This window comes from Halichoeres trimaculatus, unplaced genomic scaffold (assembly GCF_033239565.1).
Source record: "Halichoeres trimaculatus isolate MK-OKI-2021-1 unplaced genomic scaffold, fHalTri1.1 fHalTri1_scaffold_42, whole genome shotgun sequence".
NCBI classification, from domain to species: Eukaryota; Metazoa; Chordata; class Actinopteri; order Labriformes; family Labridae; genus Halichoeres; species Halichoeres trimaculatus.
In genome coordinates this window covers 334,216-355,589 of record NW_027437220.1, presented here as the reverse complement: position 1 = coordinate 355,589, position 21,374 = coordinate 334,216, and the positions used below count along the sequence as shown (strand labels likewise).

General features: G+C 41.3%; 1 long non-coding RNA gene across 2 annotated transcripts in view; it reads right to left on the bottom strand.

Annotated features, from left to right (window-relative positions):
- The window catches only part of LOC141786547 (uncharacterized), a 31,697-nt gene extending 10,867 nt beyond the window's left edge, over nucleotides 1-20,830 (bottom strand). The window contains exon 1 of one of the 2 annotated variants that reach the window (XR_012597829.1): nucleotides 20,319-20,830. This is a non-coding gene — a long non-coding RNA (uncharacterized LOC141786547). Of the gene's footprint in view, nucleotides 1-23; nucleotides 1,930-20,318 lie in introns of those variants that run through there. The other variant, XR_012597830.1, reaches the window with a different exon arrangement.
- Between the last annotated feature and the right edge of the window lie 544 nt (nucleotides 20,831-21,374).

The following is a 21,374-nucleotide window of genomic DNA, read 5'->3' as shown; positions in this document are numbered from 1 at the left end:
AGAGACAAAACACACACACATACTTGTCATCAGTGGCGAATCGTGGCCCCAGCCACTGGGCCTCCAGTAGGACCATGGGACCACACGTGGCAATAAACAATAAAACAAAGAAATAAAAACAATAGCCAGAATCATGTGACATGGAAGTTTAGTATATTGATAGTTTTGTGGGATTACAAATTTATCATGTGCCTGAACACTGCAACACTTAACACAACTTCAAACAATTAAAAAAATTAAGATATAAAATTGTACAAAAAACAAAAACAGGGTTTCAAGTAATCCAGCAACCACACAGTCTTCTCCATTACTTTCCGCCATTTCTATTCACGTTCTGCCAACTAGATCTTCTCTTTTCTCCTCACTCATTCACAGCTACAGTTAGGCGTTTATCCATCAAAGTGATACTCTGGGATGGAACAAGTTGGGTCCTATCACAAGGTTTAGGGCAGAAATTACCCCTACAGCAGTGTTTTTGTGCAGCAGAAGCCCAGAGCACTCACACCAAACACCTCCTCCCTGCTCGTGTGCCGGTTTCTAGTGATGCTACAAGATGTGCCGAGGCTTCGAAGCGCGCATCGAGGCTTGCTTCATTAGGAGGAGGAGCCAAAAATGATGACGTCCAAAGCCTCGTTGCCCGACTGTACCACGTGACTGCTTCGGAAAGTGGTTCAGAGCTTACCGAGAGGTTTGACAGCAGCATAAGCCCATCAGGCTCCATTCCAGGTGATATTTTTTACTACTTTCTCCTGTGTTTGTCTGGAGATCCTACATGTAACCATGGCTGCATTGTTTACATGCGAAATTAGCTGTTAGCAGCCTGTAGCATGTAAATGCTAACTGGTGTAAGGCTTGATGATTTCCCTCGAGCTGAGGAGGAGGTGAGGACGACGTGCTGGTTCTCGGATGTGAGCTGGGAGGTGACGACGTGGACCTGTCCTTCCATCCATCGTTGTTGGGAACGTGGGATCTAGCTCCGGGGGATGGACGAGCTAGCTATGCTAACCCAGCGGCATCGTGCTGTTCACAGACGTGGCTGACGGAGCTGACATCGGATGCCACATTGGAGGAGCTTCGCCTGCTGTGAGCAGACAGGATCCAGGAGACAGAGACTGAACAGACTGCTGGGGAGGCTCAGTCCTGGACCCTGTGGAGGTGGAGATTGGCTGGGCTGGAGAGTGGTGGACGGGCTGTCATCATCTAATTTCTTATGGACATTGTTGCACTTTCCATGCTCTTTCTTACTTTTGTTTTCTTAGATGCTGCGGTGACTCCTGAATTTCCCCTCGGGGATAAAGAAAGTATTTTCTATTCTATTCTATTCTATTCTATTCAAAATGTAGGCTTTTGATAGAGTTGATCAGTCACTTATAGTGTTGATACTAGAGTTGGGAAAGCAGTTTTAGTTTTCAAAATAAAAAAGAGTAAAATCTCCCCTGTACTGTATATTATATTATATTGCCCATATATAAGCATATTCAGTGCTCCCTAGTTCCACACTTTCACTGTGCTCTGCCTGTTTGAGCTCATGCAATTTTCCTAAAGCAACAGAAAAGCATTATTACACAACCTGCCATATCATTGATACTACCATTTATGGGGAATTTACACACAGAATATTAAAAAATGCTGTTTTATATGAACATGTGTTCATTTATGTAGAGAATTTATTTTGTTGAACATTTTTTTATTTTCATTTTTGTAATTAACAGTCGTTCCCAAGAGCAAAAATAGGCACAGAAGTTCAATCACACATTATGTGGTTAAGCTATAACTGCCTGTGATTGTGTGCCTGATCAGCAGGTGGTTTCGTGAGCACATGAAGCTTCGCGAGATGAACCCTTTCTCAAACCACTTGGGCTTAAGTGGTTCGATGCTTCATGAGGCTTCATCTCACCATCACCACCGGTTTCCTCTGCACTCAGACGGGGCCATCTTTTACTTGACCAAAAACACAAATAAACGGACTCCAACCGAAAAAATCTGATATCGGTCTGAATTCACGCTTTATTTAGAGAATTTTCAGCTCGTTACTTTCACATAAAAACACCATTAAATAAGGCTCTAGTTCTCATCGTGTCTCTTCGTCCTGGCAGACTACCTGCGTTTGTTTATATCTGGCACGCCGTGCGCGCGGACTGATAAACTAAGCGGCGAGAGCCTCGTAGCCAGCTGTGGCTCTGCAGCAGAGGTAGCGCCGTTTTACGACACGATGAGAACTAGAGCCTTATTTAGCGGTGTTTTTGTGTGAAAGTAACGCATTGAAAATTCTCTAAATAAAGCGTGAATGCAGACCGATATCAGATTTTTTTTGGTGGGAGCCTGTTTATTTGTGTTTTTGGTCAAGTAAAATATGGCCCCCTCTGAGTGCAGAGGAGCAGGGGGGGGGGGGGGGGGGGGGGGTGTTTGGTAAGTATTCGCGAATGGACGGAAGATGACAGGAAATGATCCCACCCACACCTGAAATAAATATGATTGGCTAAGACAGCTGTCATTGTAAAATTGTGTCCACATTCCCTTGAGTTACACAGGCATTCGTTGCAGTTACTGAAGGCCCTGCCTGCCAGAATGTGTCGCTGATTTACCCAGATACCATCAAAAGGAAAATTGTGATTGGTCCATTTTTCATTTAGTTATATAAACCCATTGTTTGCCAGGACAAGTTTATAAAAATAATATAAAACTCATTACTATGATTTCATTGAGTAAAATAAATAAATAAAAAATAAATAAAGAAATAAAATAACTATTAAGGAATTCTTTTAATATTTTTATTAGGCCTCCACTGAATACCTTGAAAGGCCCAGAGGGTTCCCCTCTGCTTCTCATGCACTCAAAACAAAACAAAAGAATCCCTTGGGAAAACTAAACTTCTGTATCATACAAGATACAAGACTTTCTATTCCTACAACTCCATCTTACCCCTGCTCCCATTACAAAACAAGAAAACATACATGAAGAGAATTAACCCCTAAAACAAGGAATGGCAACTGCTCAACAGATTATGCAAAATAGAGCAGCACCTAAAGCACTAAAGTTTCCAGTATGTGAGTATTAAATGTTAAAATATTCAAAGCATATAACTGGTGGTGGTCGGATTCACATTGGGTCACTAAGTTATCTCATTTATCACTACTAATGCACAGCTGCATAATTCAGGTCATTGCTGCCTTTCATATGGTTGTGGGGGCTCTGCACACTGTCGTTGCTGACACAAAGGTCGTCGGACCTCCGCACACTGTCACTTCTGTCACCAATGGTCATCGGACCTCTGCTCACTGTCACTGCTGACAAAAGGTCGTGGAACCTCTGCTTACTGTCATTGCTGACAAAAGGTCGTGGAACCTCTGCTTACTGTCATTGCTGACAAAAGGTTGTCGGACCTCTGCACACTGTCATTGCTCAGTTCCAAGGATGTCGGACTTCTCACCTCTGTCATTGCTCACATCATGGGTTGAGTTGCAATCATCATATTTCCTTTCTATCTTCACTTACCCCAATTATTTGTGTTATTTAACATTATTTCTATGCCTTCTCTTTGCTTTTATCTAGAATCATCAGACTCCCCCTAAGGTACGTATTCTTACGGGTGATAATCATAATTCATGCCATTGTACCCCCTACATTGATTATTTTGCTCAACGCTTGATGGGTTCTAACCGCCAAACTTCATTTGCATGCATTTATTCATTAAATCTGTTCATAACTTTTTCTGTTGTATAAGTCTCTCTTAATTGAACTACTGTCATATCTGAGGTGTGGCATTTTCTTCAATGTTACTCAGTGAATGATTTGACCTCTGCAATATATCAAGCCACCTGAAAGATCAAAACTTTATTAGAACACAGCATTGTCTTTCACACATGGTATGAATCATAGCAAAAAACAGATCTTAAAGAGTTCAAAACAGTCTGCATGATAGGCCTGGGCGATATATCGATTATACTGATTAATTGCTGTGAATGCAGCAATGCATTCACAGTATATGTTCTTCTGTGACAAAAAAATTTATTCTTCTTCTTCATTCTTCCGCCCGCTTTTTTGGACCGCTAAAACTCCAGCAAACTTCAACCGATTTTCACCGTTCAAACTTCAAAACGTGTGTTTCAGTGGGGACAAGGGGGCTATGACTTTTCAGAAACTTTTCACGAATAATTTCCGAGATATTCGACAATTTACGAAATTTTGGTCACATAGAGATGAATGGGGAATTTTCAAAATTTTCTCCCTTCAGGACATTTTCTCAGCCTGCTTCAAACCCTCCTCATTCAGTCATACATTCAGCTACAAACTCCATTCAAACTTCAAAATATTCAGCTATCTTTTGGCTTCATTCAGTGGGTTTCAAATGTTTCCTAGCATTCATAGTTTCTTCACAATGACCCTTCAAAGGTCATGATGCATTTCAGCTCTTCGAGCCGTTTAACATTGGTGTGTATTGGACGGAATGTTTTGGCTCAGAGTGGGAGATTCAAACGACAGAGCACGGAGAGGGGGAAACAAGACCTGAGAAACTTCTGGGTCAACTGCTCTCTTGGCCACATTTTTTGAGCTATCAACACAAATAAGCCCTCAGCATGTAAGTAGTCTTGTCCTGCTTCTGACAAAGTGGTTTTTAAAGCAAAAGGATGGAGCACTTTTTCACAAAATGGCCAACTGTCATGAGAAGTTAAAAAAAATCCCCATATACCTCCATGTTAATTCCTGAGGGGTTTTCTCAGAGATCAGTAAATTTTCCCTCATCTATCTATCGCTCTCGTGGGTTCGTTTCTTGACCTTCATGCATGAAATTTAGACGGACAGCTTCCTCTGGGTCTCAGGATTCCTACGGTGTGTTCATTTTTATTCTAGCCCTCACGGTTTTGGCAAGGTGACAGGAGATTCGGACTCTTGCTTTGCCACAAAATCTTCATAAGATTACAGTAACAAGGGCAAAGTTGTGCACCTGCACCTGCTGCCCTTGACGAGCTGGTCACCGTGGAAACCTTTGATCTCATGCAGCTGTTTATAGTAACTCATCAAAACATCCAGGAACAAAGACAAGCATGTGTCTGGTAATTTATCAGTAATAACCAATGTAAAATCTGGCTTCAGATAAGCCTCAGCAGACAGGTTTACATGATTGAACACACACACACACACACACACACACACACACACACACACACACACACACACTCACACACACAGGGCAGAAAGTATCACACTTTAACAGCATTTGACTTCCATTTCCCTGAGTCAGCTCCTTATTTTCCTAGATTTTTTTCTTTAAATTTAAATTCCTTCCTTTAATTTCTGAATTGATTCAGCCATTCAAACTTTTAAATCCAATTTTAGATTACACTGATTCATGCTTCATCATCATTCTTTTTGTCAGAATTGCAAGCACCTTTACAGCCTGATTTCAAAAAGGGGTGTTGGGAATCAACAGACTCCACCAGCTCTCTGATGGCAGTTGGTAAACAATAATCACCATGGCAACATCTGGCTTCAGATGGGCCTCAGCCTACAGGCTTACATGGTTAAAAAACTCACACACAGTACACACTGGATTACATTTTAACAGGGTTTAAGATAGCAGACTTACATTTACCCTCAGTCAGGTCATTATTTCCATCAATGTTCTTTAAAATTTAATTCATTCCTTTAATTTTTGAATAGACGCAACCATTTCAACTTTAAATTCCTTCATCCATTCAATTTATTGTCCATTTATTTCCTTTCATCCAAGAGTTCATGGCAGGTTAATTTAGCATTCTGCATTAGCATTTGAGCGCAAGCTTTTACAGGACTTCTTTAAACAATTTTCAGACATATCCTCAGTCATTTATGATCAGCATTCTGCATCAGCAGTTGAGCACAAGCTTTTCAAGACTTCATTCAACCATTTTAAGACACATCTTCAGTCATTCATGTTCAGCGTTCTGCATTAGCATTTCAGTGCAAGCCTTGCCTGACTTTATTCAACCATTTTCAGACACATCTTCAGTCATTCATGTTCAGCTTCTGCTTTAGCATTTCAGCGCGAGTTATTTAAGACTTCATTCAGCCATTTTCAGACATATCTTCAGTCATCCATGTTCAGCATTCTGCATTAGCAGTTCAGCGCAAGCTGCTTCAGCATTCTGCATTCACAGCGCAATTTCTTCAGAAATTGCTTTTCTAGTTCGAACTTTTTCTTGTGGACGATTTAAAAAATTTGAATTTGAATTTTTCTCCCCCGCTATTGTGCACCTTTTATACTGCAGCAAGCGCTGACTCCACGTGTGTGCAGCATGCTTTAACAGTTCACTAACGAAACAACAGAAACCTAAGTGTCATAAAATGTTCTTAAATATCTTTGACACCCAGCACCTTGACAGACACGTGTTCCTTATGGTCTGTATCAACAGCCCTAAGAGGTTAATATAAACTAGACCTCTCGTCAGTAAACGTTCAAATCCCTTTCCTCCAATCCTCTGTTTTCTATCAGTCACCTTTCAGGAGTTTGATTAAGATCTTTAACTCAAACATTTCCAAAGCTGGGACCCTTTCATGTTCACCTGCAGATAATTAATAATGTGACTGAGGCGCGTCAAACCTGCTGCTCTTCAAAGTTAATACTCTGATCATTTTGAAAATTAGATAGTAAAGAAATATACATTAGTTTTTCTCAGAACATCCCCACTCTACTGAAGAAAATCCCCTCTTATGGTGACATGGACGGATCATGATTTGTGAAAGTAGACTGCGGGGAATAGCTGATATCGGAACGACAATGGGCGATCGAACTGAGCAGTGCTGCCTGGACAGACATGACTGAGAAGTTGTTTGGCTTTTACCTGGGGAAAGCTGAGTTCCGTCTTTCCCTGCAACTCCCTCTGTTCCACCAACTCAATCCTCCATTCAGCAGTAAGGCATGACATTTGTGAGCCCACACTTGAATAAATAGCATTTATTTTTACTTATTTGTCTGTATTAAAATACAGGATAAACAGGCTACAGCCTTAAAAAATAAAACTAGACAGAAACAAAGTGGGTTTTTTAAATCGTTTAAAAGCAGAATATAACAGAACAGTGCTGTAGTGCACTGAAACAGTACTGTACACGCTTTTCCTAGCAGGATTTTTAAATTCAAAATGTACAAAATAGTGCAGCTTTCAATGTGAATGTGCCTCCCTTATAACTACAAAGCGAAGTTTTTGAAACAGAAGAAGAGCTGAAACTTTAATTCCAAGAGTCAAATAGAGGTTACTTTTATTATTTTAAGTTTTTGACAAAATTAAAACAAAACTGGTTTTGAGTTGTCTCTGTCATTTGTACTTATCGTTTTCTTTAAAAGGAAAAAAAAAAACATCAAAAAATCGTAACTTGAAATTTTTCTGAAAAAATCAAAGATTTTATTTTAAGGCCATATCACCCAGCCCTACTGCATGAATTTCCACTGGATTTTTCCTGCGCGCTCTTAAGTGCTTGGCTGTGCGTCAGCGCGCACAACCTAAGCACCAATTTCAAGTTCAGTTTTGATTTTTAAAATTAAAGTCAAAAAGCTCACTCTTTCTTTGTTTTTTAAAATCCTTTATATCCTGAACAGAACATCTAACAATTTTCAGAACATACACGGATCCTGAAGACAGCCGTTTGTCCTGTATGGCAGCTGCCACTACTGTCAATTTTGCCTGTGGCTGTTGAGGAGCTGGGTGTACTCAGTGTACTACCGCTAAACATCAGGGCAGGTTGTTGAGACTTCTTCCCCTCATTTTGACTTAAGTCTCCCAATTTTGACTTTAAATTTGAAATTCCAATTTATTGTCATCATTTCGGCTTTAATCTCAAAATCGTTTTTCGACTTCATTCTTCTTCATTTCAACCTTTTCTTCAACTCTATTCTCGTCGTTTTGACTTTTATCTCAATTTTTTTTACTTTATCCTTGTCCTTTCTTCTTTAATCTGGACATTTTAACTTTATTCTCGTCATTACCTCTTCATCTCGAAATTGTTTTTCGACTTTATTCCAGTCATTTCAACTTTAATCTTGACATTTCAACTTGGTTTGCGTCATTTTGATTTCAATCTTTTCGACTTTATTCTCATCATTATGACTTTAACCTCGATTTGCGCAAAATTGTTTTCTCCGTCCAAAATGGCCCTAATCTGCTTCCCTAGAAACAGATCCAGCCACTGATGATTACTTTTTTTTTTCTTCAAAACATTGTCATACTCAAACATTTATATTTCCACAGGTATAATGCCGGTGTTGCTCATAAACGGGATAAGTTAACTGTACGGAGCCTAAAAAGGGGGACTCCAGTAGATTATAAACCCAACTATTGATAAAATATAACCATGGTGTTGTAGTGGGTGGCTATGAATGGTGTTAAGTGTAAACATCATGTCAGGCTTTCCAGAAATGTGTATTAGGTGTTTCATCTGTAAGTTTGAAATTATGCAAGTGTTCACAAGCTGGTCTACACAGAGATGGTCTTTGTGGTGAGGTTGTCCTCACAGCTTGAAGGGTGAATTTGTGCTGTAGCTGTATATTTGCATAGTCTTTCGATACCAGTAGTAACTTTGAGCCTAAATTGTTGCTTTCCTCTTTCCATAAGCTCCAAGACCCTGTGTTTCCCCTGCCCCTTTGACCCCCATCCAAACTGGACTACAAGTGAAATCATTTGTTGTGACCTTTTGTTTCTGTTTTTACAGGACCTCCAGAGCTGACTGAGCTGTGAGGGTAGCATCGCCTGGACCAGCATGGACCAGCTTGTGAACATTTGCGCCTTTTCTCACTAACTGATCAAACACCTAAAACACATTTCTTGGAAAGCCCAACATTATACTTACAATCTATATCATTTACAACACCAAGAACAACACTACACTACACTCGGCGCTGCCCAAGTAGCTGCCTGTTGAAGCAGCTCTCTCTTCTTTGTCCGTTTCTTGTAATTCTTTTCGTCTCTTTTTCGTCATCTTTGTATTTGAAGTGGATCATTACTTTGTATGGTTCATTGATGGTCATGGACACCAAACTTTTTGTGGCTTCAGCGATGTTTTTACTACTTTTCGCCTGTGTTCGTCTGGAGATCCTACATCTAACCATGGCTGCATTGTTTACATGTGAAATTAGCTGTTAGCAGCCTGTAGCATGTCAATGCTAACTGGAGTAGGGCTTGATGATTTCCCTCAAGGTGAGGAGGATGAGGTGAGGACGACGTGCTGGTTCTGGGGTGTGAGCCAGGAGGTGAAGACGTGGACCTGTCCTTCCATCCATCGTTGTTGGGAACTTGGGATCTTGGGATCTAACTCCGGTGGGATGGACGAGCTAGCCGTGCTAGCCCAGCAGCAGAGGGGCTGCTGGGGGGCAGTGTGGCATCATGCTGTTCACAGACGTGGCTGACTGAGCTGACATCGGACGCCGGTGACACATTGGAGGAGCTTCGCCTGCTGTGGGCAGACAGGATCCAGGAGACAGAGACTGAACAGACTGCTGGGGGGGCTCAGTCCTGGATCCTGTGGAGACTGGCTGGGCTGGAGAATGGTGGACGGGCTGTCGTCATCTATTTTCTTGTGGACCTTTTTGCACTTTCTATACACTTTCCTACTTTCGTTTTCTTGATTGCTGCTGTGACTCCTGAATTTCCCCTAGGGAATAAATAAAGTATTTTCTATTCTATTCTATTTTCTATTTATATATGAATATTAGGGCTGTCATTTTAACGCGTTAATTAGATTAATTAATTACACCGCAAAGTAACGCGTCATAAAAATTAACGCAGATTGATCTGGATCCCAAACCCGCGAGGGGTTCAAAGACGCACTTATTTTCAAATGTATTTTCAAAAGCAGGTTAAACTGAGAATACTTCACTTTTCTTTGATCCAAGACTTGAAAAAAGTGTTTTGTACATAGTTCCTTACAGTTTTTAGCCTTTAGCCCTGGTTCTCCTGACCTCATAGAAGTATAGAAGTTCATATTGCATCGAGTAAAAATGTGAACAGAAGCAAAAAATGTCCTAAAAATCAAATCAGCTTACCTCAGGTGCAGGACTGTGTAGATTTTGTAAAGATAGAACCATAACACTCAGGGTACCTAAAAATGTGTTTTATATATTCCCACCTTATTTTTAAATGTCTTTTAATGTAATTTTAATGTCCTGGAATTCAGATTCTTTATTTTGGGGCCTTAAGCAGATGTGAGATTAAAATGCGATTAATTAGATTATTTAATTACAAATCCTGTAATTAATTAGATTAATTTTTTTAATTGCCTGACAGCACTAATAAATATATAATTATGTTTATTTATTTGGGTCACTCACTCCCTTTCAGGCCATATTCTCCTTACTATTGTCAAACATCTTTCATGACCAACACCAGCATGATACCTGTGGAAATATAAGCGTTTGAATGTGACAATGTTCTGAAATTTAAATAAAAAAAATACACAAATACATAAATAAAAGATTTGTTTCCAGTGTGTTTATACAACAGATTTGTTTTGCATGAAGTAGATGACCAAACACCAATACTACTAACACCAAACACAAGTGTGAAAAACTGTAGAAGAGAACATAAGATCATGGTGAAATATATAAAACTTTTCACAAAGTGCACTTTGTTAAATTAACAGTAGCAGCATCAGGGGTGTGCTATATCATACCATTTACAACAATACTGGTATAATTTTTTTGACAATATAAATTTGTCATTTCACGGTATTTACAGTGCAGAGACACAATGACATATGACGCTTCCTGCTGTGTACGAAACAACAATGGCGAGAGCGAAAGTAGCACTACAGCATCATCGTCCTCACATAAGGATTTAGTGCCTAAAAGAGGAGCAGAGCAGCGCAGAGCAGCGCAGAGCAGCGCAGCGCAGCTCAGCGCAGAGCAGAGCAGAGCAGCGCAGAGCAGAGCAGCGCAGAGCAGCGCAGAGCAGCGCACAGCAGAGCAGCGCACAGCAGAGCAGCGCAGAGCAGCGCACAGCAGAGCAGCGCACAGCAGAGCAGCGCACAGCAGAGCAGCGCAGAGCAGCGCAGTGCCCATAGCAGCTGGATACCCGAGATTACAAGATCACAGGAAAACCACGTTTCAGCAGGAATCCCACCCATGACGACACACCTTCATGGTAATTAATTAGTATGTTAAGTAGGGATGTCCCGATATTACATTTTCATTTCCGATACGATACCAATATTTATCCGATATGATATCAGCATTAAACATGCCTACTTTGATTACTTATTTTGTAGTATGTCTGACATGTTAGAAAAGGCTTGATTAAGTGATATTATTCAAACAAAGAACAGTAGTCAGCAAAAGTAGGTATGAGGAAAAACTGACCCATTTATTATTAACCAACGGGAAACAGAAATTTTAACATTAAACATAAAAAATACTCGTAGTTGAATAAAATAAAGAATAAATTAGAAGACCCAGAAAATAACCTAAGTAAATCAAATAAAAACAGCAGGAGCGGAGTCTGGAATAGACTGCTTATATCGGAGTGCTGATATTGGACATTTTCGATGCATTTCGATACGATACCGATATTTGTTTTTTTTGCTAATATCGGACCGATATTAATATCGGACTGGGACACCTCTAATGTTAAGCTCATCTTGCCCTCTCCAAACTTAAGCGCCTTTAGTCCATGCCTTCTCCTTTGTGTTGGTGTCCTTATAGAAAGAATGTGTTGTTAGAATAATGAAGTTTTTCGCCTGCTAGATTAACTTTTCCTTTTTTTTATTTTTTCCTTCTTTTCCCCTTGTCTGCATTATCTTTTCTGCTGAGCACTGTGTCATATGACAGCGTTGAAAAGACCAATGCATTTTTTTTTCTAGCAGTCAGATTAACTGCTATAGTGACCATCACCAGCCCTCCCTGTAGGCTACTCCATCATTCTAAACTTTATTTAACCCCTGATGTGAGCTATAGGGGAGGGCCGTGCCACACCACAGTGTGAAAGAAGGGGAAATAATGACAGGCAGGACAAGACAAGACAAACAGAAGGAAGGACAAACGTCTACTACTGTTGATTTAAGATAGCAATTCAAGTGCTGGGCTAATGCAATACAGGAAGTAAAGGTTGTACGAAACCAGGGACACCAGAAATGGGGTCTTGAAAGCGTGGGGAGCTTGGGCCTACGTGGATAGGAGAAGAAGTGGCATGCATCACAGGATGTGAGAAGATGTGTAATAGTACCCGACTCAGCATGCTCTGACGGGATCTATCATAACTCTTAGTTAGTCTCGACAGAAGCTTGAGTATCTGCACGCATGTGAGGTGGTCACCGAATATCCAAGTAAGTAAAACACAGCCAGGGGCGCCCCCCGGGGGCCACCAGGGCATCCGGGCCCCCCCACACAGTCCCCAAACCGGGCCCAGGGACAACCCTAGGACTCAAGGGGGCACAGACCTGCCTCCCCGCCGATACCAAAGACAGCACCCAGGGCCCAGAGCAGCGGCCCCCCCTGCAGATCGCACCCGCCCTCCCCGACCACCCGTCCGCCCGGCCCTAAGCCACCCCCACCCCCAGCACCCAGCCACCCCCACGCCCCCCGCGGCAGGCCGGAGGCCCCAAGCCACACAAGAGCCAGCCCCCCCAGGACCAGCCCCCTCCCCAGAGGGGAGGCCACGAACCACAGCCAGGCCAGGTGGGGCAAGATGTTGGCATGTAGCGGTGGGATGGAGGTCCAGGCCCATCCCCCAGAAAATCTGAGGCCATGAGAGGCCTAGCAGACACAGTGAAGGGGACAGAGGGATGGGGCAGCCCAAAATATTTGAGAGAGATGTGATAATATCAACCCAAAATTGTTGGACAGGTGTGCAGTTCCAGGTGGCATGAAGGTAAGTGTCTGGAGTGTGTTGGGAGCAGTGGGTGCAAGTGTCAGATTGTGCTAAACCCATTTTAAACATCCTATGCCCTGTAAAGTGGACCCTGTGGATGATTTTGTACTGGATTAGTTGGATATTACTGTTGCTCTTATGGAGAAGGTGTTTTCACAGATTTGGTTCCAGAAGTCAGCATTGGGGGTGAGGGCCAGGTCTTGTTCCCACTTTATAAAGAATTACGATACTTGATCAAACTTACACGAGGCTAAAACCAGCGCTCGAAGCATAGCTTGTTTACATTCCCTGCAGCTGGAAGGAGGAGGGGGGACGGAGCGCACTAGCGCTGCGCGTAAGGACACATGAGTTAGTTAGGTCAAGATAAATGTTTATATTTCCGAAGACTTAATGCACTTAAAAAATATTTTATGTATGGCACTCTTAAACTGTGGTATTACTTTTTGATTTTAGTTCTTGTAGGCAGAGAAAATAGCCTTTGAATTTGGTACCGTCTGTCCCTGTTAGCGTCGATTTCCTCGTCACCATCGATTAAAGTTTGTGTCTTACTGAGGGAGAGGAGACAACTTTCTACTGTATCTAATGTCCTTAGTGGTCACATAGAGCTCATACAACCCCACTTCAAAAAAACTGAACTATCCCTTTAATGGGAAGAATACTTGATTTAGACCAGTTTATTAAATAATCTGATGGATGGGAGAATGATCGGATTGAATTAATAGTTTCTTTTAATGATTTAGATTTGGATTTCTGATGTAACAATATGTCATCTGCATATAAACTGATTTTGTGATGAGATGTTGGAGTCTCGATACCTATAATGTTACTATTCTGGCGAATGGCTGCTGCTAGGGGTTCAATAAAGATAGTAAATAATGGGGGGGAGAGTGGGCACCCTCTAGATTAACTTTCCTCTGGATCTGACCTACTTACTTTGCTTACATTTCAAGCTTGTGTAGTAGTAGTAAATGATTGGAGAAGTGGCATCCATACTGTGTGTGCAATAAAAATGCTGTTGTTCAGAAGCAGCAATCACTAATAATGAGTTGTTTGTTTTTTTCCCATAACGTCATGAATATCATTATCACAAATTTTTGGCTGGTCGGCTACTAGCTAGATACATTCAACAAAAAGAAACATTAAGTGCCATTCCAGCCATTCAGGGGGCTGATAGCAGACTTCTGTGTGATCCTAAAGAAATAAGTGGGACTTTTAGAGACTTCTATGTTAAACTATATACCGCCGAGCTAACAGTGAGTAAAATAGATATTATATCCTTTCTCTCAACTCTCAATCTTCCTCGATTATCAGAGGACCAACTTGAGCAACTGGATTCACCCATCACTATTGAAGAAATAATGAATGTCATCAAAAATCTACTTTCAAGTAAAGCTCCAGGCTTAGATGGCTTTACAGCAGAGTTTTATAAAGCATATTCTGCAGAGCTAGCACCTTTGCTTTTAGAAACTTATAATGAAGCATATGACAAGGGCAGACTTCCTCCCTCTTTGACAGAGGCTGCTATTACTCTTATTTTAAAAGCTGGTAAAGATCCCTTGGATTTCAAAAGCTATAGACCAATAAGTCTGACGTCCTACGATAAGTATATATTATCCAAAATCTTAGCCAACCGACTATGCAAAGTTATAACTTCCCTGATCCATCCTGACCAGGTTGGCTTTATACATCCTCCCTGTTCTGCAGACAACATCAGAAGGTTTATTGATATAATGTGGGTCTGTCAGGACTACACCTATGGAGATAATTTTGTTTCTTTATTATTCAATCAAAAAGAATAGATTTGAAACCAAAAAAGAGATTTGTAATCAAAAGACAATAAGTAGGAAATGAAAAAAAAAAGTTGAGATCAAAACAGAGCAGGTTGCAATTGAAAAAAAAAAGTTGAGATCAAAATATAACAGTTTGCATTTGAAAAAAAAAAAGTTGAGATCAAAATACAACAGGTTGCATTTGACGGACGTCATGCTCAGCAGACCGCTGCTTCACCGGCTGGCCGAGAGGTCTGCACAGAGCGGACCGCGGTGCCGTTAACGAGAACCGAGATGCGGCTCGGCAAGGCTCAGCTGGCCGCTGTAGCATGGCTGCTAGCTGTTAGCGCACAGTTTAAAGCTTCTGTGAGCTTAGATGCTTTCACCACATGTGAAAATGATCCATCGTTTGATTTTTCAGCTCGTAGGGCTCGCGTTTGTTTTCACTCAGGTCCAAACAATTGATCAGTGAGCGTCACGTTGTCATGGCAACTGACCGGAGGAAGGCGTATGTCACTGTGTGTCAGAGAGAGACAGAGAGAGACGAAATAATGCTACACCAGACAGTTGTCCTGAAGTTTTTAGTGCAAACAGTATTATAATTATTTATTTATGTGATTGGTTGAACAACATTCCAAGAGTGTCTTGAGCATTCTCACTCTGCTTTGACTGGTGTTAAAATGTTATACATAAATGTTATACGTCCGTGACATGTCCCGTTAGGCGCGACTCTGCTCAACGAAGTTGTAACGTTGTCAGGTGATGAAAAAGACACCTGATCATGTGTTAATGGAGTGCTAAAAGTGAATTAAAAAGCTTAGCCTGGCGTGGGGGGGCAGGTAAAGCCTGGCGGGCCCGCCAGGCTTACAATACACTGGGAGAAACCCTGTACTGTTGTGTAGGAACCATGCCCCCGCGTGTACCGTGGAACAGTGTTTTAATCACTAACTATCTTAGCTAATGTAACTATGCTCAGGCCGTGACTAGCAGAGACAACCATGCTAATTAGCGTGCTTGCAGCAGTAGGGCATTATAATTCATTATACTGTGTTGTTGTTTTTGTGAGTGTACAGCGGACTCTAGCCAGAGGCTATCAACTTACCTCCAGGCGTTGTGTAAGGAAGTGGTAGCTGGCGCTCGCACTCGGTAAAGCCAGGTCAAACCAACCAATAGAAACTATTCTGTCATCCACCAGCGTAGGCCCCGCCCAGTAAGTGCAGTAGAATTCGCAAGCAAAACTTTGGAGTTTGCACACAAAAAGGAATGATTTGCAAGAGAAGGTTTTCAACTTGAAAGCAAAGAGGGCTGATTTATAAGCAAAATGGAAAGAACTAGGTTCTCAGTTTAATTTTTCAACCGCAACCTGTTGTGTTTTGATCTCAACTTTTTTTTTTTCAAATGCAACCTGTTGTATTTTGATCTCAACTTTTTTTTTTTTTCAATTGAAACCTGCTTTGTTTTATTCTCAACTTTTTTTTTTCATTTCCTACTTATTGTCTTTTGATTACAAATCTCTTTTTTTGGTTTCAAATCTATTATTTTTGACTGAATAATACAGAAACAAAATTATCTACATATACACCTCCCCTCTGGCAGCCATCTCCTTGGACGCCGAGAAGGCTTTTGACAGGGTTGAGTGGCAGTTTCTGGGGTGCTTCTCAAAGCTCCAAAGTTCCATCCTCGCCTCCTCCACTTGCGTCTTAGTCCCGCCCACCAGAGATGCATGCCAGAGACGCGAGGAAACAAAGAGAGAAGAGAAGGAGGTTAATTTTATGAGCATTGAGATGTCCTCTCCTCCGGAGCGTCACATGAAGCGACGTATTTTAGTGATGACGGCGTCACAGCTGGATAAACCGGTCTGAGCGCACGAGACAAACTAAACTAAGGAAAATAATGTAAACAACAGGGCGCTCAACCGCAGAAAATTCATATTCACTTTCAGATCAGTTTAACATGAATATGTTCATGAATGAAAAAGAAAAATGTCACGTTTTCCTAGGCCCAGATTGATAGTTTTTAAGTCTTATATTGGGGCCACTTTGTGTTCATAAATAATGTGTTTATTCTGCTATAAGCACTGCTATAAGCACTGGTGGGACAGGAGGAGAGAGAAGTGGAGCTGTCTGCAGCGGTGCCTTTCATCCATTACGCGCACGCAGAGGGACAGAGGTGAAACTGTTGCTGTATCAGCCAATAATGGCATGATCTCACACCCATCACTGATAAAACAACAGTTTGCTACTGTATGAAAATGGCGTGGTTATGTGTTATTTTTAAAGGTATTATTGAACTGGCTCGAGTGGGCCAGTGGAGTGCGCAGTCAGCTGACCCGGAGCCTTTGAGTTTCACTTTCAGCCTGCATGTGTTGTCTGTTGTCCGGTCTCTGGGGCTCTTTCTAATTGTCTGTTGTCATCCTCAGTGAGAATGAATGTTGTAATCATCCAGATAAATATCAAACATGAAAATTCTCGGGGCGGCTCCGACGAGTCTGTGAGACGATGGTGGGGCTAAAGATTCATCTGTCAACCGCTCACACGAGAAGATAATCTTGCCTGAACGTCGGCCGATTTTAGTCCACGACCAGATTTCTTCCCCGATTGTCGGGAGGACCGAATCTGGGTTAAATCGGGGCAAGAATCCTGTAGTGTGAGCCAGACTTTATGCTTAGACAGCTTATCTTGCTCCATGGAGCTCACGTTTCACACATGTGGACAGCTGACGCTTTATAGCCGGCTCTGATACGTCACAAGGGGACGTGTCTGTCAGTGAAAAGACTTCCGCGAAGCCTGCTCTTGTGTTTCCTCGATTATGCCTCCTCCAGCTCAGTCTCCTCTCTCCTCTCTCCTCCGAGCACATTTGGCGCTTTGAAATGTCCTCCAGCATGGCTGATCACAACATACTTCCGGTGTCGCGGAGGAGAGAGGAGATAGGAGACTGCATTTTGGCACATTGGGAAGCACCCCTGCTCTCTGCCCTGGAGTCTTTTGGTTTTGGCCAGAGGTTCATAGATTGGGTCAGCCTTATTTACACTCATCCCACAGCTTCTGTTCTCACTAATGGTGTCATATCCTCTCCATTTGACCTAGGTAGAGGCACTAGACAGGGGGATCCTCTTTCTCCCCGGCTCTTTGCTGTTGCGCTGGAGCCATTAGCAGTGGCTATCCGCAGTGAGCCTACATTTCCAGGCATTTTAGTTGGAGAGCATCGCCATAAATTAATGCTATATACATTCTCTTATTTGTTTCAGATCCTCTCTCCTCTCCCTGTTTAAAATTAAAGATAGGTTTTCTTCCGTTTCAGGTTTTAAAGTGAATTGGTCAAAGTCTGAGGCTCTTCCTCTTACACCATACTGCCCTAAATCTCTCTTCCAATTTGGTAACTTTGCCTGGCCCAAGAAAGGCATTGAGTATCTAGGTATAACATTTCCACCTGTGCTAGCTGATTTGATTAAAAGAAATTTTGACCCTTTAACAGAGAGCTTGCGAGCTGATGTGACACAGTGGTCCCCACTTTATCTCTCCATGTGGGGTAAGGCAAATATAATTAAAATGATGCGCATCCTATATAGGCATATCTCCTTCCTTTAAAATTTAACAATGAACCAAAAATCAACTTAAAGTGCAACAGCAACATAAAAAGGCATATCTCCTTTTAATATTGGTTGAACGACCATTAATAAAATAGAACTCAAAGAAACATTAAAAGACATCTTCCTTGAAATAAGGAGAATGAAAGAACCTGAGCTTATAATTTCAGATTTTTTTTTCAAAAAGACACGCCAGATATAAACAAACAGATATAAACAATAATAATGGAATGCAAAGTGAACGGCAGGTCATCCTCGCTCTCATAATCACTCATCTTCACGTTGTTATTGCATGATTCGTCCTGGCAGACTACCTGCGTTTATTTATATCTGGCACACCGTGTGTGCGGACTGATACACTAAGTGGCGAGCGCCTCGTAGCTAGCTGTGGCTCTGCAGCGGAGGTAGCGCCGTTTTATGACACGATGAGAGCAAGAGACTTATTTAGCGGTGTTTTTGTGTGAAAGTAACGCGCTGAAAATTCTCTAAAAAAGGCGTGAATGCAGACAGATATCAGATTTTTTCGGTGGGAGTCTGTTTATTTATGTTTTGGGTCGAGTAAAATATGAGTGCATAGGAAACCGGCACATGAGCAGTGAGGGGGTGTTTGGTGCGTGTGCCCTGAGCTTCTGCTGCACAAAAAACACTGCTGTAGGGGGAATTTCTGCCCTAACCCTTGTGATAGAACCCAACTTCCATCCTGGAGAATCGCTTTGGGCACGGCACAGTGTGTATGGCCAGTGTGTCGCAGGGCGTTCAAGCTCCTCCTCTCCTCTGCTTGCCACGTCTGCACACGTCCCGTCTCCGCTCATCAAAAGATGTGTGCGGACGAGAACACAGCTTTTTTCAGAAATCAATCCATGGGTCACGTGTGTGCCGAACCGATTACGTCGATCTGGTCAATGATGATCCGCTGCACCACTAGTCACACCGGTGGACAAATGTCATGTTTAAAACAAAATATTTTCATATTTGAATTTTAAAGCTCATTAACTACAGATGTATTTATTCTGGAAGTTTATACTGTAAAGGAAAAAATAGGGGTTTTAATTAAATATTATAAATTATTATTTATATTTGTCACAAAGGACACAAAATGTAGCGTCACGTCAAGCACCCACATAAATGTGGAAATAGAATTAAATATTGATAAATAAGTAAATAAAAGCCCTCTACTCTCACGGTTAATTATCTTATGTCTTATCTTAAGTAGCAGACACTGCCAGCATGAAATACAGCAGAAAATAATATTCATATGAGAGGGTGGTTCTAAAGCCACATTTCCACCAAGCAGACCAGTTCGGTTCGTCTGGGTAAGGCATGGATTTTGTGGTGTTTCCACTGACTTATCCCGGGAAAGATCCCCAAATAACCGAGACGAGCCGTCCCACGTTTTAGGACCCTTTTCGTATGCAACTATTGCAGTTTTTCTCAGTTGCTTTGGTTCATTTCTCAGATCAGAATTGAAATTCTCAAAACTACTTGTTCAATCTTCACATCATTGTGTCACTTGTGCAGTAAATCAATTTCAATTGTTTGGACATGCATGCAAATGATTATGTAGAATTCTCTTTTGTTTGCTACATTATCAGGTGCTTTAGTCATATTTGTAGCCCACCTTTACCCACTATATTAGGAAAGGGCCTCTAGGTTCTTAAATATTATATTGAGAGCTAATGAAGAGATACTGCTTCATCTATGTTACTGTGTAAAAAATCCCAAGTGTGCCTTTAATATTCGATACCCACTCTTATTACGATCTTTCATACAGAGAAACCAAGATCAGATTAAATGATCAAACTTTTAAGTTAAATGCAAACTTCCAGTTTACTGAACATTTTTAAAATCAACATTATAACAAGTAAACCAACAATAAATCATAATTGCTCCTGAAATCTGTATTTTCTCAGTTTCTTGGCTTAAAATAATAAGTTTCTTAACTTGAAATAATATGTTTCTTAACTTAAAATAATAACCTATGTAAGGGGCCACACACACTCACACCTGCCTGGTTATTAAGTTTAGAAAAACCCTATAGTTGCAGGCCTGCGGTGAGGCCCAAAACTTAATTGCTGCTTCACTCTAGGAGCAAACCAAAATAAACCCTGAGCTTGTAGTTCAGTCAGTACTCACAGCCTCCAGTCCAAGTTCACGTGAAGAGAAATCCAAACAGTGTCCTACGATGACAGCTCCATCCTCCCACTTTGGCGAATGCAGGGTTAGCCTTTAGCAAGCGATGTCCAGGAAAGCAAAGATAAAATCCACACTTTGAACTTTTCCAGCAGTCTATTAGCACTTTGAGAACGACCAATCTTCATATCCAGTCCGGAATGATGAGAAAGAAGTCTCCATAGAAAGCTGACTGAGCAAAACTAGTCCGTTGGCGGCGCTACATCTGCTAGACTAGCGAATGCTACATGCTACGGTGCTAAACTGCTTCAAAAGTTCTGTAAACAACCTACTGCAGGGCAGACTTCGGGCAGAAATTATCCATAGTTGATCCACAAGCAATAGACGAGTGTTCATTGACGACCATTGAGCTAAAAGTCCAGAAAACTCTTCTAATTACTCAAAAATAGCAGCCACATGGCAGATTCAAATTGCGTCTCTCCAGGTCAAGCTAGCGTATCCCACTTCCGGTTTCTTAGTAAAGCGAATACGAAACTGATCGGCAAGGGTTGTGTACACAGCACTTCCTTTTAGCTCTTTCACAATAAAAACAAAATATAATACATGAAAACATTTTGTATTTCACTCGTTTTTAACTGATACTCATCACTCGTTTACTTTGAACAGATTTTAAACCTTTTTAACACATACATGAAATACAATTTTAACCATATTTATTTGTACTCTTAGATAATTATTTTATTTCTTTATTTTGTTTTTTTTTGTTTTTATTTATTTATTTTACTCAATGAAATCATAGCAATGAGTTTTATATTATTTTTATAAACTTGTCCTGGCAAACAATGGGGTTAATATAACGAAAGGGAAAATGGACCAATCACAATTTTCCCTTTGATGGTATCTTTGTAAATCAGCGACACATTCTGGCAGGTAGGGCAACGAATGCCTGTGTAACTCAAGGGAATGTGGACACAATTTGACAATGACAGTTGTCTTAGCCAATCATATTTTGATAAACTGTGGGCGGGCTCATACCTGTCATCTTCCGGGGAATCGCGA